Source organism: Passer domesticus, chromosome 6 (assembly GCF_036417665.1).
Source record: "Passer domesticus isolate bPasDom1 chromosome 6, bPasDom1.hap1, whole genome shotgun sequence".
NCBI classification, from domain to species: Eukaryota; Metazoa; Chordata; class Aves; order Passeriformes; family Passeridae; genus Passer; species Passer domesticus.
This window is the reverse complement of record NC_087479.1, coordinates 42201958-42226728: the sequence shown is the minus strand read 5'-3', so window position 1 is coordinate 42226728 and position 24771 is coordinate 42201958. Positions and strand designations below refer to the sequence as shown.

At 36.2% G+C, this 24771-nt stretch overlaps 1 protein-coding gene across 16 annotated transcripts in view; it reads right to left on the bottom strand.

Annotated features, from left to right (window-relative positions):
- The window catches only part of LRRC4C (leucine rich repeat containing 4C), a 490575-nt gene that overhangs the window by 38347 nt on the left and 427457 nt on the right, over nt 1-24771 (bottom strand). For 13 of the 16 annotated variants that reach the window (XM_064424956.1, XM_064424957.1, XM_064424962.1 and 10 more), the window contains one exon: nt 13485-13617. The exons of the other annotated variants lie outside the window; for them this stretch is intronic. The gene's annotated coding sequence lies outside the window, so the exon portion shown is untranslated. The remainder of the gene's footprint in view (nt 1-13484; nt 13618-24771) is intronic. 16 annotated transcript variants of the gene reach the window in all.

Here is a 24771-nt window from a genome sequence, read left to right as displayed (position 1 = left end):
CCAGAGAAGTGCTGGAATCCATTACAGTGGATTAAAAAATGTCACCAGTGAAGCAAGCAGTCAGACTCAGTTTACAGTAGTTTGGAATAGAGAAGAGATCATGTTTCATTAGGATTATTCCTGTTTCCTTTTAAGATAGTTCCCAGAATATCATGGAAGAAGCGATACAGTGATATAGTTCCAATTTTCACAACTTGTCAGGTTTCTTCTATGCACGCACCACTGTCATTTCAAATACTTATCCACAGCATATATTTCTGCTTCAGCTTTGCTTGCAGCAATGTAACTGCATCGCCCACACTACATATATCACTTAAGAAAGCAGCTAAAATTTTAAAATTATGAATCTCTAAAACTTGATTACCACAATATAGATACCTATCTTGCTTTCTTCTGCTTGCCATCTTTCCCATTCTTTTCAGTTCTAGATATTCACCACTGATTACCTCTTGCTTATTGTCCACACAACTATGGTCATGGTTCCTCTTCAATGCACCACACTCTTTGAAGACATGCATTAAAGCAAGCTGCCACTAAGACAATAATATCAAATCAAAGTTTCCATATTACGTTTTCTGGTTTCCTCCAAAAGAAAAAAAGGCAAATCACAGTATTTTTAAATACTACCTTTTATCTTTTCACCATTCATCTTAGAGGCTCTAGCTTCTCAATAGCCAGCTTTTTGCATGTGAGGGTCATGAGTAAAGCAGCATGACTAATTAATTTCTCAATTATGTACATGTCCAGGTATTTTCTGAGCTCAGAGTGTAATAGGCACTATACCCAGAGAGAGTGAAATGCATTTGCAAAGATTATTTGAAAATAATTTTCTATCATCTTGGTTTCAAAATGCAGCTAGTTTTTCCTCTTACACTTATAATATGCCAAATATCTAAGCCTTCAGACATAAAAGTTAAAATTGCAGCACTATGCTAGAGATCCAAATATTGGAAAGCAGTGGTCACCCCAAAAGCCTCACAACTTGAAACAGAACATAAAAGCACTTAGTCCCTCACAGTATCAGTTATTACTTGAAGTGGTACAATAAAACTCCTGGGAATGCTCGGGGGTTCATAATAAGCAGGTATTTAACAAAAAAACACATGAACTGCAGTCAAAAGATGAGTGATGTGTTGGAGTGGTACAATGCCCTGCAGGAGCCGACTTTGGTCTAAGGTTTAAACTTTCTGTCTGATTTTCTTGGGCTTCTCTCCTGTTCTCTCTATGTTATATTGGAACACTTTCCACATCATAAGGATTGTAGTAGCCAAAATTGTCAAATTCATTTGTTATATGAGCATATTATGTGAATGAACACAATGACAAAAAAAGAAACCAGGAAATAAAATATAAGAAAAGAAGAATCCCTTGTATGCTTTAGAATGGAAAAGGTAAATACTGCATGATTGAACTAATTTCAAAATCTAGTCACATCATGTAAGTATCAAATTTTATCCTGCTATAAACTTGAAAAAACAGTAAATGATTTTAAAAAATCAGAAAATTATTTTATTTCATCATACCAAGCCAACACTCTGATATTGAGGAATGTCTTGCAGCACCTGAAAAAGCTTAAAATTTACTAATAATTTACTTTGATAAGCAATAACAGCAAGAACATTTGAGATGAAGCCAGATTGGGATCAGCTCCAAAAAAGATGATGAGAAAAAAATTAAGCATGCTTTTAAGTCTATATCCCTTAGTGGATAATATAAGTAAAAACAAAGAAAAGCAAACCAACCAACCTACAAAAATTAAAATAAAATTTAAAAAAAAAAAAAATAAGGGAGAAACTGCAGTCTTTTTTGTTCACTCATGGGGAAGAATACCCATTCTTTGTAAGTGTTACGATCCCAAAATCTAGATTGGAAATCAAGCCCAACAGTTTTCAGCACCTTACATCATCCTCCCCAAATATTAAATTCCTGACAAGTCACAATCCTTACAGTGGAACAGGAGCCAGCTCTTCCTGTAGCAACACAGGTTTGGCACAATTTTATGCAACATATATCCCTGTCACTAAAACAGGCTGTAAAGATAGCTAAGAGCAAAAACTAGGTAAGAAGGCACCATCTTTATGTCATCACTTGTCATTCCTTGTCCTGAGGTTTTGTCTGATTTTGCTTCACATGCTTGGCTCCTACCTACTTGTGCCAGTTAACTTGAACTGCTTAACAAGTTCTGTGCATGCATGGCTTCACATTCCTGCCATAAATCTCCTAGTAATAGCAATACTCCATGTTGCATTTCTCCTGATTGTGTTCCAAAGGAGCAGAGGCATAAGAGAAGAGCAGATGACACATTTTATCCACAGAAAGGTGACATCTGAGACCAAGTAGGGCACCAGATCAGCATGGTTTTCTCTGACTGTGAGTCATAAATCCCTTGAAGGTCACACAAAGGTTAAAAAGAGAGCTATCAGTGAGCAACAGCTCAGTCCCTGCAGGGCTGTGAAATAAGAGACACTATTATTACTTACTCCAATTTTTACACTTCCCAGAAAACTCAAATTACCTTTAATTGCTGGAAACAGTTCAGCTCCTCTAAAATGAAGAAGTCAATAAGTGTAGTTGTTTTTTACTCTCCTGTCCTGGGGGGATTTGTTAATACTGATTAGCGGAGATCACGCCAAAACAGATGAGCTGAGAGGGTCTTTAACTTTCAGAAAGTTAGCTAAATCTAATCAATAAAGTAAAAGATATGAGGAGAGATGGCAAGGGAATAGACCATTGTCCCACAGCCATTTCTCTTGGCAACTGTGTCTTTGTCTGGAAGATCTTGCCTCCTGTGTCCCCAGCCAGATTTCCATGCCCTGAACACACATTTGGTTGTGCTGGTACAATTCCACTCACTGCAGAGATTTCTGGAAAAGAGGGTTACAACTCTCAGGTTAATAACAAGCCTTCCTGTAAAGGCAGAATAAGTTTAAAATAGATCTTTCTATTTAATTGTGCAACCCCATTAAGAGTCATAGGGGCAAACAGCAGGGACAGAATAAACTTAAGCAAAATGTACTACTCTATCAGGATGGAGTGGAAATAGAGGTAGAGGATACAAGGACAAGGACTAATTACTATCTAGAACACCAGCCTTTAAGACAGAATGACAGAGGGTGTAAGGAAACCACTGCAGGTATCTGGAGTATAGCAGGACACGGTGAGTCAGCAATATAAAAATTTGTTTTAAAAATCATTTTAATGCAGACAAAATCAATAAGATGATGGCAGAATTGTTTCCAAGAAGAATTATTTTCAGAATTTTCCATACGGTTTTTAAAAGACCTAAACATGATGAGGCTCTTGAAGACTGCAAGGATAGAACTACAAGACAAAGTGAATAAAGAAGCACTGATTAAATGCAGAGTAAGAGTACATCAAAGGAGACCAAAAACATCTCTTCAGAGTTGCAGGAAGAAAGAAATGGAAAGCTAATCAATTTTTCCTTTAGCTTATATAAACAATACCAAGTTAAACCAAATGTCATATTATAAATGCATACCTCTTTCCTTTGGAGAGAAACTGATAGAGTGTAAAATATGCAAATAGCAGCACAAGTCAGGGCAACTGGAGTACTCAGTCCTTGACATCCCTTCTTTTTGTACTACCTACTGTCAGAGGAAAAAATCAGGTCTAGGGAAGAGTCCCCCTTTCTCAGATGCACTGCTGATCTCAACTCAATAGTCTGTGCAGGTCTCCAGCTGTTTATACTGGGAGTTCTGAGTATGCAGTGAGAGGGTTTTAAATTCCTAATAATAGCAGGGAAAATGGTATTATATCTAAAACACAAGCAAGGTCTTTTAACTAAAAAAAAAAACCCCACACAAAAACAAACAAACAACCCCAAAACAAAACAAAAAATTCTTTCAATTGCAAAGACAATCATTCAAAAAAGATATCCCAAAATGTCTTTGCAATTCCTTTTTCAAGTCATCCTCTGCAACAAATGAGGAAGGTCTGAATGGATGGTGAATGTAAAGGAAGGAATGATTAAAACATGATCATGCACTTGAGAATAATATAATAATATTTATACTGATGTATGCAGTATAACCATTTTACTGGAAATAGTAAGGATTTTCTGCCATAGCAATCCTTACATATATACGACATTCTTTTTGAAGTGGGGAAACAATGAAGGTGGAGCATGGCAAATTTCTGGTTCAGAAAATGAAGAAAGTAAAAAGTTAATCTGTTAATGGATTTTATTGCAATTGTCATAGAAGTAACACAGAAAAATAATTTAAAAATGAATAAAATTTGAGTAAAATAATAAAGCTAAGAAATCTAAATTAACTTACTATTAATAAGTTTTACAATCCTCGTAAATTTAATCTCATTTTAATGCTCAAAATGAATAATAAAGATATATAGATAAGGGTAAGGATCAATGTAGTTGTCTACATATCCAGTTCAATGTAATTTCTTACATGCACTAAATTCATAGGCATGACCAGGGAAAATGGAGCCTTTTCAAGTGAAGAACATAATGTATAATAGTGAGAATTTGTCCTTTTCCTCTGCACGGCACTGGAGGTAATAACTGTGATGTCTTTGAAATGACAGCGTGGCAGGTATGTTCTAAGCACCATATGTCAACGGCTCTGAAACTTCCCTCTGAACTGACATAATTTATTAATTTTTTTTTCAAATAAAACTTAAGTATTGTAGCAAAATCCCAGCTTTTCTGCATTCTAAATTAGCAAATCCTATATTTCATTTCACTTGTTTACAGCACTTCCAAAGTTTATCTCCTTTACTGGTAGTAATGTGGAAATCATCAAAATCCATACATACAATTTAATCAACACTCAAGAATTTTCTGTCCAAACTAGCATGACAGCAAAATAAACAAAAATTCAAGTGTGTATGTATCTTCATATACTTGAATGGACAGGCAATATATTCTAAATGCAAAGTTCCAACATTCCTCTTGAAAGTCAGAGAGTGTCTTTCCATCAGAATTAAGAGGTTTCAAATCAGGCCATGTTAACCAGGTTCCACTGTGTTCTGAAAATGTTCACTTTTTCCTATTCGCTTGTTTGTCCTGTGATTATTTCAGAGATCAAAAGTAGCAAATGCCTGGAAAATATGCTGAAATCTGTTTCTGAGACTAAAAGTGGAAGATATATCCTTCATTATAATAACAAAACTTTCTCATCTGAGTAATCCCTAAGTTAGTTTTTACATGTTCCTTGATTATATTAATAATTTTAAAATAGAGGAATGAATAATGTGATATCCTGTGAGAACCTAGAATACTTTTTTTTAGGAAGTCAGTTCTAACTATGATGGAACAAAGCCTTCTTGTTATTTCATTCTGTAGACAGCATAGCTTACAGTATTAACCCCAAAATTCTCACCAAATTCCACACTGGTCTCTACTATAGAAAATTCTCTGTTCACACTTGGCTCAGGAATATATGAAACTTTGGCAAGTAACACAAGTACTGTCTAATATTCCATATTCATAAATGAAGGAAGCTGAAGAACACTAGCAAAGTGGAGAGGAGGATGCATGCCAATAAGTTCAAGCAAAGCATTCCTAAATAGAAGATTAGCTTTACATTTCTCACACATCATAGTAAACCCCATGAAAATCTGATTTCTCTTTTTACCTTATAAAACCTTATTCATATTGTGTTTTTTAATCAAGTAAAAATAGAAAATAAAAAGATAAAAAAATTACATCTATTGTGAATGGCTGTACATCTTGTTTATGCAGATTTTCTTATTAGGCTTCATCTGTTGTTTGAATCTCATCAGCCTGTTACACTGGGACAGTGGAAAGGTCATCAAAACCAAATTTCTGGTGGCATTTGTCTGAACAGAACCATTAGAAGGAAAAAAGTCGGGGAGTATTACAGAAGAAAATAGCAATGAAACCATACTTCACAAACATGGAGTTAAGAAAGGATGCAAAGCCTCATTTGATTTTGATCCACTGCTCAAGAGATTCATCAGCTATCACTCTGGTCACCTGACTCTGACATAGCAGAGGCACAGCAATGGTGTAATTGCTTTGCACAAATACCTAAACTCATATTTTCTACTCTTTTGCTGCTAATCAGGTAGATAAGAAATTTGATGCAAGAAAGAATGATCATTGATTTCACTCTGCAACCATCCAGGGTGCACAAAGTTTATATACAGTTTGAATTTGCTATTGCTAACAGAGACCAATCCAATTCAGTGTGCAAGCCTCATTTTTCATATTTTTCTTTTTGGACTATGACATCTTTTTTTATTTTTTGAAATTACATTTTTAAATGATCAGCAATTCTGTATCAAATGACAATTTCTACTTATAGAGCCCTTCTTCCTCATACTGGTAATTTTAAATTTAACTTTTAGCTGCAGTAAAGGAATGGATTATGGTGGCTCCCAGATTTGTCACTATTGAATATTTGACAACATTAATCATTATTGTGGGACTTAGCAGCTAGTTGCAATGCTTAATATATGCTTAGAAGAAATAGGAACAGAAGAAATAGGAAAAGGAAATGGACAAAAGAAATAGGAAGATGTCTTGCTTATAGCTCAAAACATAGTGGACTGCCAAAACTTTAATATTCCTAGCAAAACTAAATAGGGATACTTATGGCACTGAACAATATTTTCTGGTTTAGCTATTAATCCCTTGTTATAAAAGTGCTACTTTATTTTCAAGGCAGTGTATGGGACTGGAGACAGGACCATCCTTGCCTCTCTCTATGCAATGTCTGTATCTAAGACAGCTTTTCTCTGTTTAGACGTTTTAAGGTAATTTTCAGTTGTAGTATCTCAGATCCTCAAAAGAGCTATAAATATATGCAATAATAAATTCAAAGTGGAACTTTCTGTGGGGAAAATGGCCCAGATTTCCAGATCAAAGTCAGTAGGGGAGAGGTTCTACCCTCTGCAACTTTCTTCATGCTGCATCTCTGTGTCTTCTTTGTAAAACTGGAGTAATGATCAAACAGAAGCGGCAAAGATAAATTACCTACTCATTTTCACTTATACTGCTTCTAAACATGAAATTTTGTCATACAATCACATTTTTGAATGCAATATTCAGAAAAGTTGAGCACGTCTGTGTTGCTTGGTTATTAAATAAATTAACCAGCTCACTGTCACTTTTGTTCTGATGTAGCATATTTTTCTGCATTCATCAGAGGCTCATTGTGTCCTTTACTTCATGTATCTAAAAGAGTGAATGACTCCAAAGCCAAATACTCTTTTATTCATCTGAGTAAAAAAGTTTTAAAATAAATAGAAGTCAATAGCTGTAAATCAAGAGGATTAAATATATTGCTTCCCTCATTGCAGCATCTGAATGATATAGACCTCTCTTTTGCTTTGGGCTCAAACAGATCTTTTCATAAAACATCAAAGACACTGCCATAACATAACAATGTTAGAAAATTATTAGAAATAATATTATGACAATGTATAATAATCAAGTTGACCAATATAAAGCAATGTTGTAATAGATTAGAAATATATTCACAGTTTATTTCTGTTAGCTGCTATGTTCCATGTGGTATAAAATCAGCCTTGTTTGTACTGCTCATTTGCTTTATATAAAAAGTGCAGGGATTACCCTCAAAATAATTTTCAGGTTTTTCTAAGTCAGTTCAAATATCTGTGTGACTGAAATGAACAATGACTTACTGGATTAAAGCAATCTTCAGCCGACAGAGCCACAGAATACCCAGGTCTGCCTGGTGATGTGGGCTTCCTCTTTGCCATCTGCTTCTAAGCAGGAGGAACAGAGAACTGTTCTGCCAGAGGGAATTCCTTCCCAAAGGCTGATACTTGGCATTCACAGTTCCCATAACCATGCTTAACAGAGCAGCAGGAAGTGCTCTCAGCGCTGGTGTCTCGAGGTGCAGCTCCCTTTCCACTGCACACATATTCTTCCGACCTTTTACCTCCAGCCCTGCAGACAGCCCTACTGTCTCACTGTGATGCATGTTGCTCCTAAACATAAGAAAGGCTTACACAGAAAAAAGTTATACCTAGCAAAATTTGAGATTAATTTGAAATTTGTTTTATGTAAAGCAAGCAAACAGAGCATTGCAAGATAAAAATAAACCCCAAAACCCACCATAAATCACCGTTCTAATCTAACCTTACAAGTATGTTTCATTCACATCCCTCAAGCACATTTCTTTCAATGTGCTCTTGCTCAAAGGCCATATGGACATGAATTACGTCCCTTCCCCTCACTTTATGTGGTTCCACAAGAATAACTTCCATCCCTGCTACTTTGGCTAGATTATTTGGGTAGATTTAAATCTACCCAAAGATTCCTTCTACTAGGAAGTTCTAGCTGCAGTCAGACACTTTGTATGTATATATGTAAAGTGTATTCATTTGCTTTGTTAATAGTCATATTGCCTAATCCAGACTGTTCAATCTTCAATTCTTCAATCTTTCAGATTTCAATAGTTTCATGATAAATATTATATCAGACACTAGATATAAACAAAAGATGTTATGCATCTGATTTCTGGTATGCTAACAATTTCTCACAGAGATCTCACCTTCTACAGCAGATGCAAATGTCACCTCAATGAAGAGTGGCCTACTTGATGCATTTGAAAGTAAATTGTTTCCCTCCCCTTCACTCTGCTTGAATATGTTCTTTTTTGCAAGTAAAGGTTTAAAGCAGTTTGAAGCTGATCTTTTGTTATCTATCAATTTTATACTGCCAAATCAACAACTAATATTTTCCAAATCCCCAGTATATCAAGAGAATAAAGGAAAAAAAATTTCTATTTGGTATTCAGATCAACTCTTCCACACCCAGTTTTATTCTACAGTACTCAAAACAAAATTTCCTTTAAAGGAAATGTTAAAAATTGCAGGACATAATTCTGGAACAGTACAGGAACCACAATACTCAGAGGAAGGTTCCTGAACATCCAGTCTTACAATGAGTAAATACCACAAACTGTTATCCTTCAGTATCAGATAACCAGTTTTCTGCTACCTATCACAACACAACTTGAGAACTGAAAAGGGAAATCATAATTTATCAAACCAAGAGGAGCATAATTGGAAAGAAGTTATATATTAACAGAGAAAAGATAAAAGAAAAAAAAAAGGCACATGAACAAAGCCCAACCCTACAGAGATGAGGAAAAGAAAGAAATAAATGGAGAGACTGAATGACTGGCATTCTGACACACTAAGGGGACCAACTTTTCAACCATTTTCTAATGAAAGAAGATTTTCACAAAGTTTAAACAAAAAAAAAGTAACATAAAACTATTATAAACAGTGTTATAAGCTGTGGAAACATTCAGTAATGCAGGTGAAGGCTGTCTGGTAGCTCATCTCTTTCATATTTGATTTCTCAGATCACTTCAGAGATCCAATGGTCTATCCTTGTCATGTCACAGTCTTTAGCCCTTTTGTGAAATATTGAAGGAATTGCTGCTGTTCCTGTCTCTATTTGACTCTTAAGGCTTATTGACTTTGGTTCTGCCTAAGGGTTCTTTCTTCTAAGACAAAACCCTCGAGATCTCTTGGTGAGTTCTTGCCTGCTAGCAAGGGGCACTGCCAGTTTTGCATGCTCATGCTTTGTGACTGTAGTCTTATTAATCTCCAGCTGTGTAGAGCTAGTTTTGCCCACACAGACATTCAAGAGACAAGCTTTGTTCTAAACACAGCTATGGGATTTGTTAGGTGAAAAGAAATTCTGATTTGAATATCTCATTTCTTCTGTTCTGTTTTGAACTCTGGGGCATGCCTCATTTTCAAATGGAGATTTTCATTATGTTTAAGAACATAATTAATTCTGAAGCTGTATACACTTCACTTAATTTGAAAGGTTTGGACTTTTCCATAAATCATGGAAGACAACTGGTTTCTCAGCTGTTACAAAGCAGGAAACAAAAACAAACCCTGCATTGACTACTATGACTTTACTCTAAATACCCTCAAAGGGTGATTGAAAATTCAGAACCATTAACTTCAAATGTACCAAAAGAAAATATTGATCAAACAGACCAGCAAAAAGCAGCCACTTGTAAACTGACCAGCCAAAGAAATGCACAGAAAGAGTTCTATTTGCTAGGACAATGTGAAACATTTGTCATTCATACCAGAAGCATAATCTGGTCAGAATTCAAGGATATATACTTAGCACTGATATCAGATCAATATCACTAGAGTCCAGTGAAGATGAAAGCCTCTTACTGGAAATATAAATTACCTTTTAACATCAAGATCTCAAGTTATATTAAAACAGCACTCTTATCTTTACCTTCAGTCAAAATGGCATTTCAAGAATAGTTCACATAAAACACAATTTAAGCAGGGAATCAGAGACTGAAACATCAATCCATTAGGCTTCCTATTTCTCTGGAAGTCTTAAGAATGGAGAAGTTCAAACTTTACTTAATACGTTGCAGATTAAGATATCACAGTGTCATCCTTCTAATTTTCCTATTTGTCTTGAGGAGTTGTAACTTCTTTTTTCCAGTGTAAAGCCTGAAATACAAATGATTCTCTATGGCATTGAGGTTGGATTGATAGAACCATAGAAGATCTGAAGTTAAAAGGATTGTCAAGTGCAACTCCCTGTTTCTCACAGGACTACCTAAAACTAAATCATGTGACTAACAGCATCATCCAGATGCTCCTTGAACTCTCTTGAGCTTAAGGCCATGACCATTTCTCTGAGGAAGCCTGTGCCAGTGATCAACCACCCACTGGGTGGGGAACCTCCAATCTGAAGTTCCCCTGGTGCAGCTTGATTCCATTTCCATGTGTTTTGTTGCTGGTCCCTAGAGAGAAGAGATCAGCACCTTCCCCTTTGCTGCCCCCCAAGGACGTTCTAGCCTGCAGTGGGGTCAACTCAGACTTTTCTTCTCCAAGCTGAGCAAACCAAACCACCTTAGATGCTCCTTATAAGTCTTGCTCTTAGGACCTTTCACCATGGTGGTTGCCAGTGGACAGGGTCTAATAGGCCATTGTGCCTCTTTTGAGGCCGCCAAAACTGCACTCAGTACCCAAGGAGGGTTGCAGTGTAGAGTGGGACAATAATCTCCCTCAATCAACCAATGATGGTGTGCCTGATGTACCCCAGGACACAGTTGGCTCTTTTGGTTACCGGGGCACTGCATATTCAATTTGCCACTGACCCAGTTCCCCAGATCTTATTCTGCAGGGCTGCTTTCCAGACTCTTCCTCTGATTTGTACGTACAACCACATTGACCTGTCCCCAGTGGAGAATCCTGCACTTGTGGCTCAGATTGCAGAAGTCTGTGGAGAACTGTTGCCTGAGGGATAGACTCACAATGGAGAAATTCATAGAGAACCATCTCCTTTGGGAGGGACCCCACACTGGATCGGGGGAAGTATTCTCCTCCCTGAGCAGTGGCAGAAACAACCAAGGATAACCTGGTCATAACCCTCATTCCCTGTTGGAATGCTGGATGGGTGGAGGTGGAGCTCAGAATGAGGGAGGGATGGGGGAGTGTGTTTATTTTACCTCCCATTATCCTGCTCTGATTTTGTTAGTAATAAGCTCAGTTAATATCCCCAACTTGAGTCTGTTTTGCCCATGATGGTATTTGGGGAGTGATCTCTCCCAGTCCTTATCTCAACACATTACATGTTCTTTATATTTTCCCTCTCCTCTCCAGTTCTGGAGGGGATTGACAGAGCAGCTTTGGTGAGTACCGAGCATCTGGCCAGGGTCAACCCCACTACACTGCTCATGCTGTGTATAATAGCATAAAGGCATTTCAAATGTGCTCAGCACATAATTGAGCAGACTGATGGACATGCTAGCACACCATCCCACAAACATTGGCATGCTACCCCCAGGCTTTGCACTACTGAGCCTGGTTTCATCCCTTCAAAACTAGTTTAAAGCTCTTTTAATGACACCTATTAAGTATTGGGCAAAGATCCTTTTTCCCCTTCAAGAAAGGACTGTCACTATAGCACCAGCAAAAGAATACTGCAGAAGTTCCATGAGAGTCTCTCCACAATGCAGGTAGAAAAATGCAACCAAGACACCTGAAACACAGTACAAGACTAACACTGGACCCTCTGGATCTCAGACCGCTTCCAACCATAAGCAAGTTATTTCTGTCTTTTGTTTATAGTAAAGTTCCTAAGACAAATTGGTACAATTTTTTGTAAAGACTGCTGGGCCCTCACTAAAAAAAGCCACATAAACTCATTTCTACTAGATAATAGAAAACCAAATTAGGTCTGGAGAAGCTAGGTTGTTGAAAAGTAGATCATAAACTGAAAACTATCACCACAAGTATAAATGCAGGAGGCAAGGCCTCCCTTTCTTGTATCAAACTTTTCTTCTGTGACAACTTTGTGAATTGAAGCAGTGGATTCTCCAAACTGTTTTAATGAATGAATGTCAGTGACCTGGAGGGAGCTCATCAGCAACAAAAGGAAGGTATTTCCCAGACACATTTGAAAGCCTAACCTAGTGTTCAACCAGCCAAAACATCATATTGAGCAAAGAAAAAATATTTCCCGATTAAACTATATTTTTGGTTTTTCAGTGTCTCATGAGATGTGGGAATGGATCCTTACAAAAATTTTGCATCAAAAATCCCATTTTATTTTCTACCAGTGTGATTTTCCATTGTTATTTTTCTTGCACTCTGCATACATTAAGGCACATTAATAAAGGGAAGAAGCAAGGCAGCCTGTCAGATATTTCAAAATGTACCATGGGAAATGATTGGTTTAGGATGAGTGAACAAAATCTGTTTGTTCAGCAAACTTAATTTTAGCTGAGAACCAAGAAATGTGTGTATAGCATGAACATATAATAAGTTAACTGGGCTCAAAAATACAACATATAGCTGGGCTTTTGGGACAGCAGAAAATGTTTTGATGCTTCATGGCTCAACTCTACCTTTTAACAGGAAGGAGAAAGCATTACTTCAGAAACTTATTCTGAGGGATGACAGATTTATAATTTGCACATTCTCTTGGACTTCTGAAATGCTGGGAACAAAAACATCTATAGTTAAGGCTTCAGGGTAGGAAGAGAGTCTCCACAAGCACAGTAGATAAGGTGAGATTGAAAGAAGCAAATAAAACATGATTATGTACTTTTAAAAATTCGACTATTAGCTCTCCCTCTGAAAGAACATTTTACTCTGCTAAATTCTTATAGTGCTTATAAGCTGGTATTTTCAGAGTTTTAATTCCTATAAAGAATTTTAATTCCTATAAATTTCTTGGTAACTGTGATTTGTATTCTCTAACAGGTCCACAGCAAAACAAGAAAACCCCTGTAAGATACAGCATCCAAATTCTCTCTCACACAAGGATGGGAATTCAAACTCAGCACAGTTTAAGAAGCTTGGGAAAGATATTCAGGGGATGCTGTATGAAGAGTCAGACAACAAATGTTTGTGCTTCCCTTCCCTGCCAGTTTGCTGCCATGCATTCCAACACATCCAGGAGCCTGAAAAGCTGACTTGCATAACAATATCCTAACGTGAATTACCTTTTCAGTAGGTTTACCGTCTCGGGAGGTGATGTTTCTCCTCGTTTCCCAAACTACCCCTGGACCTTCTCATCCTACTAGCCCATTGGAGACTGTTCCACAGAGCTGCCTGGACCCCCCCACAGCATCCACCCTGTGGAAGAAACACAGATTGAGAAACTGTGATGCAGCAGTTAAATCTTCTCTAGACATAAATTGATGACATTGAGAGAGAATAACTCAGGTAGACTAACCCATGAGCTAGAGCTGTCACACACAATCTGAGAAGGGAGGGCAGTTGTAGGATTACAGTGCCCCCTCGATATATGTAGGTGTGGCAGATCTGCTGAAGGCACAGTTATTTCAAGAAGACTTTTAAGGAACAAATATAAACCAAGATTTCAAAGACAGCAATTACTCAATAATGTGATCACCTAACTTTGCAGATGACAACCTTGCCTTGCCTGTTAGAAATGCCTGTATTTTTGCATACTTAGCAGTAATAGGAAGGGGGTGGTTACTTCTGTAATGAGTAGCTTCATCATACACCGCAGAGGATAAGGTGGTTGAATTTAGGTCTTTTCCTGTTATTAGTGACAGTGAAACATGTCTGTGTACACCTCTTGAGGGCAAGGCATTCCTTCAGCATTGGAAACTTTCTCCTTCTAGAGTCTTATATGCACACCATAGTAAAAGTGAAAATTGGAAAAAAGTTTAAAAATCAATTCATTTGATAAACAGTTTTCAATTTATAGCTTCTATATACTGCATCAAATTTCTGTACCAGTAATAAGTACAGATTATAAACAACAATATGCATAAAATTTCATAGCTTCAAAACACAGATAGGTGTGAGATAAAAAGCCTTTTTTTCAAATATTAAAAAAAAATTGTTCATTTGCAAAAGAGAAATAAATTCTACTTCTCTTGTTTATGACAAAAGATAATTGAGTAAATCATGACTTCAGATAACCCATAAGCCACTGATTCTGTTTTTCAAAGACCTGCCTGCTTTCTATTCCTTTGGCCTTGGCTGCCTAGCAACCTCCACAGAGCTTTCTTAGTCTATACTAATTCTGGAGAGATTTCATTTATATATTTATTTATGAGAATGTCTATAAGGAGGATGCAGAAACAAAGAGCTGTTTGTTCCTTCCTTCTAACATTCCAAACATGTAATCTCAGTGTCTCAGTGAGGGACACAGTCCTCAGTTTTGCAGAGGTACCTGCCTCCTTGATTTTGCTTGGGATCCAAGCCAATCTCAGTTTCTGTTAGACAAAAACTTAGTTTCTGTAGGATGCTACTGATGTAACAGGCACTGGTATTTCTTGCCCTCCCTGTTGGTTTGATTCTTTGATAAGTTTTTTTCACCCTGGATTCCTAGGTGCTTACGTAAGGTTACTGTGCTCATGCAGTCTGCAGCTCTTACTTAACATGAAGACAGTTTGTGCTACTGCTCTGGGTCACCAACAGCTCCAGTATCAACCAAGCTCTAGAGGGAAATAGAAATTAAAGCTGATCTGCTGTGTCTGTGACTCAAAGCAGGACAATCTGGAAGGTTTGGATGGGACTGCTTGTTATAATAAGTAGTTTGAAACAGGATATGGACTGTCTTTCTCTGAGCCAGCCATCAGCTTTGCATGGAAAACACTCCTCTGGGGTTTGTTGGTTTGTATTTTGGTTGTTTTTTTTTTGTTTTTTTTTTTTTTTAATTTCCTTTGTTATAAGTGCAAAATTGAGGATGCCACAGGAAATATCTCTATGCTACATTAAGAAAATATTTATTTTCCTGCCAGTTCTATTCAACTAGCACTTCGCAAATACTTTATGCCCTTATCAATATAGCAATCTCTTCCAATCCAAAAGAAGTGGGGAGAAAAAAGAGAGACAGGAAGGGTTCGTCAAGTATGTGTCCTGAAGAGCTTAACAGGCTCTCTCAAACGATGTGGTAAAGAAATGCCAGGTGTTCATAGCTTGCAGTCACATGGTGGGGATGTAGGGTTTGTGTCTCACTACTTCCAACCCTGAGATCAGATGGAAAATCTTGCACTTCTGGATCAGACTGAAGCCTGAAACACAACAAATCAATATGTCTTAAGATATCTAAATATACCTTAATCACTTGATTCCATTTTTTTTTCTGATTAAGTTGACCTTTAGCTATGTTTTGTCCTTAAAGGACATGCAGGGGATCTGTGACAGAACATAAATCTAAAGCCAGATCTTCTAACTTCCACTCAATTTCTTACCAACAGAGTTACATACATAAAGATTAGGTTGTTATAAGCTTGTAGGATTATGGAAGCATTTATAAATCTTGGTGTTTACATATACTTCTGTATAAGTAAAAATTTACTCCCAATTAGAGAAATTTACTCCCAATTTTCTCCCAAGTAGGGGAAGAATATATTTTTTTAAATCTTATCAAAATTGTAACAGGCAATAAACATATTTGTATATTGGTTGGGTGGTATATCAGTGTCCAATGAAATAAAATAAGAGCAACAACATCCATGATTATTCAAATTTTGGAATTATTCAAATTGGAATTATTCAAAAATAACCTGCTGGTTAAAAAAGTGACATTTTGTAGAACAACTTATAAACATTTTTTATGAAAATACTCATAGAAACTAAAATGGGCAAAATTATTCAATAAACAGAAGGAAGAAATTTACTGGAAGTAAACAGAGATCTAGGATTTCTTTTTCTTATTCATAGGCAAACAATAAACATTTTTTTTTTAGTTCCTTTCCCTCTGTCATTCCACACAGTAATTTAAGTTTGTAGTTTGCAGCAAATATCTCAATCTGTACTCCTCTGAGTTATTGTAATACAAATAAATTCCAAATATAATCCAAAACTAAGTAGTTGCTTATTGAAAATGAGTTTCCATACGTATGTTCATTTTTTACAGAGCATGATTATTTAACAAAACTTGAGCATGTGGTGTTTCCTCCCATTACAAAGTATGATCACAATTACATATGTTTTTAAATGTTAAGTCAAACTCTCTGAAAATAAACCTACTGAAGGGTACTAGAACCACAGACTTACATGTCTGTTCTCTTACTTTTGTGAGAAATCTGCTTGTAATAAGCTCAAGGGCAGGTAAATAGACAATACAGAAAAAGATTTCTCCATGCTTTTTTGTTTTTTAAAAAAATATAATAGGTTTTTTCTACAGAATGAATAAAATTGAACCATGCTAAAGCAGCCAGAAAAGGAAATTCAACCAGAGAAAATGAACTTTCTCAGGGTATATGGAAAAATAAGTTGCATGCAGCCCCATTCAAAATTCCAGAGACTATAATTAGGTACTAAATCTACCATATTTACACTGGAAAACCTCACCTGTCATGCACTTTTGCTCCCAAAAGGAGAGAATACTAAAAAGATAAATAATCCTCGCTCCCTTGCTCCCTTCCTTCCTTCTCTCCCCAAAGAGAGAGATGCAAAATGCCTTCAGTTTCTGGATATGGACTACAGATAAATGAAATGGTAGGGAGGGTGTGGAAAAAGGTAATAACAAAAAGAAGCTTTAGTGGGAAAAAGAGAACAAGAAAATTATCATCAATAATGTATAAGTATAATCTTTGCTTGAATAACTAACTCACCAAGGAGAATTGCAAGAAACCTTTTGAAAACAATCAATAGTATTATTCCAACTCTCAGTTCCTCATTTCAAGTGCACGGATTTTACTTCAGACTTAGGCCAGTAACTGATCAAAATTTTGTCTAAAATATCTAAATATTTTCTAATATTTCATTATGGCAATAACTAAGAAAAACTCATTGAAGTTGTAACCAGGCTTTAGTAATTGTTCTCAAAGTAACTATATTTTTATAGGTTGCAAGGGGATGAAAAAAGCTGCAGTAAAAGGAAAATTTATTAAAGAAAGACTAAACTTAGTAACATATGCTACCATGATGAAGTAAAGAACATAAATACGCAGAAGAGAAAACAGTTACCCAGTTCCTGCTATTTTGAATAAATATCACTAACAGGGTAACATTCAACTGCTAAAATAAAGGAGGTTGTTATACTCTGTTACTACATCTGACCCTGAGTTGCCATTCCAGAAGAGCACAAGAGTTTCTTGTAGATTCAAGGCCTTATCTGCCTGCTCCTGAAATCTTGGATAGCCTAGGATGTGTGAAATAGAATTAGATTATCTTATTTATGAATCTGAATCATTTGCAAGCTGCTAGTAGAAATGTGTGTGAGCTCTGGGTATTTACATGTTAAATAACAAGAGTAAAATCAATAAAACAGAAGATCATAGTGCACTATGCCCACATAAGACTTTCACATCAGGGTTCAGAGAGAAAATACTAGAAAGTTCCTTAAAGAAAGGTATCTGCATACAAATTCTATACTAGCAGTAAATATGAAGAACTTAGTGCTAAATCTCACCTCTGACTGCTGACTCACTGTGCAGTAAAACAAGCTACTGGCGTTTCCTTGATGGTTCGAAAAGGTGCTCTTACTAGCTTTCATTCCCTTCAGTTTTTACATATTCTGCTATTTCAGAGCTCTATTTTATTTAATATTCTTAAAAGAGCAGAACATTTTTAGCCTTCAAAACCGGCCAAATCTCCAAAAACCCTGATTACTTATGGCCAGGGTTGTAACTATGTTTTTCCTGATCTTTTATCTTAGTTAAACCCAGAGTAAGAATTATTCTCCTGCATAAAACCTGTACTTTCTATATATACTGCACTTCTCCTTTTTCTTCTTTTAAAAATGGCAGATGGAAACAAACCAAAGAATAATTGTATGTCTGGTATGTTAATATTTTTATATTTCTGTATTTGAGTTAAGCAGATGACGATTAGGCAATTCTGCATGGCTATCTCTCCAAAACCAGTTCAAATAAGATATACCTTCTAAATTCTGAAATAATTTTCTCTCTGATCTGCTGCAGCAAAGATATTCACTCATACACTATTGATTGGAAATGTTTTTGTACATCTAATCAATAAGCGAATTAATATGTGTTAAACCAATCTTCTAGACTATTTGTCTTGCTCAGTCTAACTAATACAAAGCTGTGAGTGATTCATTTCAGAGCAGCAGTACAGTGTGAAAACCAGACTGGTGTCTTTTTAATGTGAGTGTCTGTGTGTGCTTATAAACACAAAATGTCATTTAAAATATTTTCCCCTGACAATATTTCCCCCATTTTAAGATCAGTTTTATTGACTCTTAATAATGGTCTCCAGATACTCATCTGACAAGTGGCTGTTTAATTTATTTTTTACTTTGAATGATTTGACCTGGTTTGTTCGTCTATAAATACATATTTTTGTACTGTAGACACAAATATGCATTTGTTTTAGCTTTCATCCCTGCTATGTTTGTATAACACAGTAGGATATTCACAAACACAAACAAAAGAGATTGAAGAACATTTGATAGTGTTTTCTAGCATTTTAAATACAGGAAAAAAAAAGAAATTAGTGCCCACTTCATCAAGTGGCTTCTTCATCTTAGGTGGAAAAACAACTCATGTTGTCAACAAAGCAATAGGATGAGTGCTACCGAATTCTACTGAACTGATAATTTTAAACTTATAGTCACCCTCTTTACTAGCATATCTGATGTAGCTCCAGCCTAGCAATAATTATAAGGAACCTTGGTATACCAGAATGTAATATCATCAAAGGAGTCTGTGAGGATCTTTATCTCTACAAAAAAAGGAAGGTGACAGTCTTAACAGATCTAGAGCCACAGAAAAATCCAGAAAGTAATTTTGAGTTCCAGAGTCCTATTTAATCATCATAAGACACAAATCATTATTTTTGAAAAGCAGCTAACCCCATTTTTTTTCTTTTCAAAATGAAAACTGAAATTCTCTATTGTTAGTAGTATTGTCATTTTTATTATTTATGTGAATTATTCCTGTTTTCTAGTCCTCTGCTGGTGTACATGCTGCTTATATGAAAATTGTATTAATCTTTTACCTACTTAATACCATTTTGTAGTTTTCAATAAATACAGCTAAAAGCAATTAATACTTATAAATTAACAGATTGATTATGTGTCATTGGTCACATAGTACAATGTTGGTTCAGACTGGATGATCCAACTTGAACAGCTAGAAACAGGCAAGAAAAATATTTGAACATTTCAGGAAAAACTGAGACTTTAAATATGAAAAGGATATAAAAATCATTTTTTCTGCTTTAAAGAGAAGGTGTTTTGGAAATTATGTTCAATTTAAAACAAGTTCTCTTCCCTCTGAAGAGTAAAATGGGAATAGTCACCACATCTCTACCAGTAACATTTGCTTCCTGTTACACCGATTACCAAGATGTGAAAAATACCCTCAGTTCCAGCTCAATACTCCTGATTTCCAAAACTGTCAAAACCGTATTCATGCAAAAGAAGTATCCACGCAAGCATAACGAAACAATCTGATAGAAAATGGCACAAACAACCACGGGCAGTGGTGCCCAGTTTATGAACCTTCATACAGATACATGAACTCAGCCTGTAAATTTTTCTCTCCAAAATATGTAGTGTCCATTTTCATATTGCAAATTTGGAATCAAAGTTAGCATCCAGTAGGCTTTATTAAGTCTCAGAGCAGACTTAGACTTTGCAAGCAGGTTATTTGGTTATCTAAAACACTTTGGTTAAGTGTTTTAGAAATCTTTGCAAGCAGAATTTTATCATCTCAAGTATTAATTGTCTGGGAATTACCATTGTACCTGCATTATCTATACATTAATATCACTTTTATATTGCAAATAAATAATGGTGAAATTTGCAGAAATATCCCTTTTACCCTTTTTATTTTTTTTAAATTCTACACTTAAATTTAGTCTACATTTTTAGATACAGCGCAATGAATGTGAAATAATCCATAAAATTTTGTTTAGCATAATTAAAAGCGCAGAGTACGCACACATCCCAAGGAAAAAGAAGATTGGTTATTTAAGAGCAGCAGTGCAAACTTTCTTCTTTTGTATATAATCTAGTAGGTAAAGTACTTGCAAGGAACGAGGGATACTCAGTTCAATTCCTGCTTCAATTTGAACTGAAGCTCTTACAGAAAAAAAATTTATTTCATAGCACTAAGGTTGAACAGGACCTCTATGATCACCAAGCCTAACCATCAACAAGCACCACCATGGTTTTATGCTCACCATAAAACCATGGCCTCAGCTGCCAAAACCACACGTCTTTTGAACACTTCCAAGGACGGTGACTGAGATGAAACCACTTCCCTGGCAGCCTGATCCAAAGCTTGACAACCCCTTTAGTGAAGATTTTTTTCCTAATATCCAGTGTAAACCTCCCCTGGCACAGCCTGAGGCCATTTCTTCTGTTCCTGCCACTTGTTATCTTGGAGAAGTGATAAACTCCCACCTCACTACAACCTCTTTTCAGGTTGTTGTAAAAGTGATAAGGTAGACCTCATGCCCCTGAAGCAGAACCGTGGTTACTAGCCATGTAAAATTTCTGGGGACAGAAGGAAAAGAGGGAGTGCACAAGGTGGCAATCTGGACATGGAAAGACAATTCTGGTTCAGAACTGCGTTCTGCTTAATTTTTTTTGGATTATGACTATAGTAACGAGACCATATAAAATGTACCTTCAAGTAATCCAAAGCTGGTCTAGAAATAATTTGTAGTCTTTGTAGTCTACCTTAGACACTGCTCACCAGAGTATTAGAAAGACCTTAATCTATGGATTTTAGATACAATATATTGATCAGTATCTTGAAATACACCCCAGAAAACAAGTATGTTCTCCTTAACAACACACTCAAAGCATGGAAACCTTTTGAACAGGGTTCAGGAGATTTTAGCTCAATTAAATCTACAGTAGACAAAACCCCCGTGTGTATTCTTGGTTGCCTAGTCATATTTCAAGAAGGATGAAGAGAACACCTCTCTGAGACCTACCATATGTTCAGCCTCCCCCCAAAAAAAAGAATGTTACAAGTTTTATCTAAATTTTGATAGGCTATAAACTTCATCACTTTTTGAATTTCTGTCTTGAACATTCATAACATTTTGTATGAAAGGCCATTTTTATACAAGATAAGGGAAAATAAAAAAGGAAGAAAAAAAAAAAAAACACGTCTTGTGTGACTGCAGTTGTCCAGGGCTGGACTCTACAGGAACTTGTGAAGCAATTTCTCCACAGGAAAGGGAATTGTGCTGCACACATTGAACAAGGGACCAAGTTTGGGACACGAGGTATAAAATAAAACCTGGACCAGGTTTTGTGCTTGTATTCAGTAACATAAGGAAATGCACAACAATTATACTGAACTCCTGAGTTGGAGGAAATAAAAAAAAAGTAAAATAACACATCCAGAAACAAATAGTTATGGAACTTTGCAAGCATGCCAAACCACAATTTCAAATGACAATCTACATTGTAAAAATTTCAACAGTATCAATGTATTAAAGAAGGAATCTCAGTTTTGCTAAAAAACCCAAAAAAACCCCCAAAACCCTCCAAAACACCAAAAAACCCCACCCAATCAAAAAAACACCCCTATACATTTGAAATTTGATAGCAAATTCCCACGATTTTCCCCCTTTCTTCAAAAGGGGGACCTCTTCAGAAATAAAATTTAGTCTTTGGCTGAGACCCAGTACAATCAGTTTAACTTTCAACTTGAGAAGCAGATATTGTACCCAAGTGACTAAAAATTCCTAAGAAAACTCACAACCCCAGCAAATTATGCTGCTATAAGACTTCAGAAACTGGAGTTCAAAGACCATCATATTTGTGACACATCTTTGTCTAAGATGGTGGGTTTAGTGGTTTAGAGAAATATCAAATTCTTTCATGAGGAATTCCAGACCTCCTCTTTACACATCATTCTCCACATTTTACCTCATTTCCCCTAGCCTGTGGCCAAAATCTCATTGCAAGTGAGTACAGCACCCAAGCTCCTGAAACAACCACATGGAGACAGTGATTCCAACACATCCTGTTCTCCATCTATTCTCTTGTTAGGGGTTATGTGTTATCATCTCCAATGTCTGTGTTTCCTTCAATTCAAATCATGCAATACAGCCATGAGGTAAAAATTCATATTTTGTTGACTTGCTGACTAAGAAAGTAGGTGGAATGACTGAAACATGTATTACTAAACTTTTTGTTGTTGTTGGTCCTGTCAAGAAGTTTAACACAATTTGTGAAAGCTTGGAAATGCTGGCTGTTGCATTTTACATATATTTATTCATTAGAAAAATCAAAATTAAGCAAAGATAATTGGCATATAGTTCTGAAAGTAATTTCTAGAATGAGATGAAAACTTGCAATTCCCTTAATTTCTATGCTTAAAGAATAATCAGTGCTGAGAAAGAATACCTAATTTACAAACATTCATTCAATTCTTTGCTTATCAGCTAGGGTAGTCAGGAGAAATGTCATTATACAAAACTGATGTTTGCTTCAGTAGCAGGGGGAATGAGAATAGAACACTTTATAAACACCTCCAAGGAATTGATAAGGGATGACTGCAGTTATTGGCATCAGAAGCATAGACAAGGAGCTTCTCACCCATTGCTAATGCCACAAGCAACCCAATCACACCATCTATAATGACACCCACAGGAAAAAAAATCTGGGACCATACTCTGCTTATTTCCAAAACATCCAGCATTGAACATTTCTTCCTTCTAAATATATATTGTAAAAGAGTTTCTAAGGAACTATCAAATGAATTTATATACTCATAATTCAGTGGATTCCTGACTGCTTACTTCTTTCAATGGCTTAGAGTTGCTAGTACCTAGAAAATTTATTTTACTTCAGGTGAAAGAGTTCTCCCGTCTGTGTAAAAGAAGAATGTAAATTCTACATTGTATCTTATTAAGTTCCAGATGGTCACAGACAGCAGCACAGTGACAAACATAACCTTCCTGAGTAATCACAAATATGCTAATAAAGAACAGCACATGCAGCATACCTGGACTGTTACCTTGACTGACTTTCTGTTTGTGAATTATTTCTTCAGAAGTTAAATAATTGTTGGGTTAGCCCATGGGTTTATTGCTTTTTTGAATCACACATACAACTAGCTAATGGTTCTGATTCCCATCCTAAGAAATATGCATAGCAAAGGAAGATTTTGCTGTACTGCAGCCATGGCAGAGCTATTTAAGCAAATGAAAATGTCTCCTTAAGAGCAGGTTTCTTTCTGCGCTTGTTCACATCACAGAAAAACAGAGCTAATGCTACGCTCCTATGAGTGCTTTATGCATTCTGACAAACCAAACGAGGTTTGTCAGGAGAGGCTCTAGGCAGCACAGAACTGCTGCAATTTTACATCTCATTGATTACCACAATGGGAATTGAAAATGGTTCTCTGCTTTCGACATGATATTAAAAATACTGTTGCAGATCTCAGAAAAATATGCAGGTCCTTCAATGAAGGGAAAACTTTGTAGAGCATTGTTTCCTCTTGAATTTGAGTCAGGCCCATCTGACCTTTACAAAGGCTAATAATAAAGCAATAAGGTGACATGCAGTAAAGCATGTCATTCTGTGAGTCGTTCTGCAAGAGGATACATGAAACAAAAAGGCAGTTCAATACCCTGAGGCTTTGGGGATCTGCTTGTTTTGTGGTGTGTGCATCCTGTATACTGCTGGCATTACACAGAGTATGTGGGAACCCACATGTCACAACAAAAAATACTAAAAGAACAAGGCCTAAAAATGACTGTAAGAAAATTAAGATTTATTATTACTGTCACACTGTGTTTGTCACTGGCTGGTTTGATGTTTTGGAGAGGTTTTCTATGAATTTTTCAGAATAATTATTATTGCTTTTATACAAAATTCTGAAATCTTTTCTGTTCCCATGTCTTCAGTGATTTATTTTTGCTAGATCCAGCAGTCCCCATCCACAGAATGTTACCATTTTATGAGGGACATACTCACATTCTAAGAACAGCAAAACAACCCCAAAAGCACAGAGAATAATCTGCAGTGACAGCAGTAGAACTTTGTTCTACTCAGAGATTGCAAATGACATATGTAGTACCATGTGCTAAGCAAGCTGTGATAGTCACTAACCCTTTGAGGTGCCTAGCAACCCTCAGCAGCATTCAGGAGGAAGAGAAGATTTTCAGCACTCAACAGAATTAAATTCCTAATAAAACTGTTTACTCAGAATCCTAGCAGCCCTCAATGGTCTCTAAAATCAGACAGAGGGAAGCATACACAAGAGCAAGTCATTAGTTACTGCAGTTGCAGCATCAAAACCAATTTAATTTAAAAAGGAAATCTCTGTATTTAAAAACAACATCAGGCTTATAGAACGTCCAGTG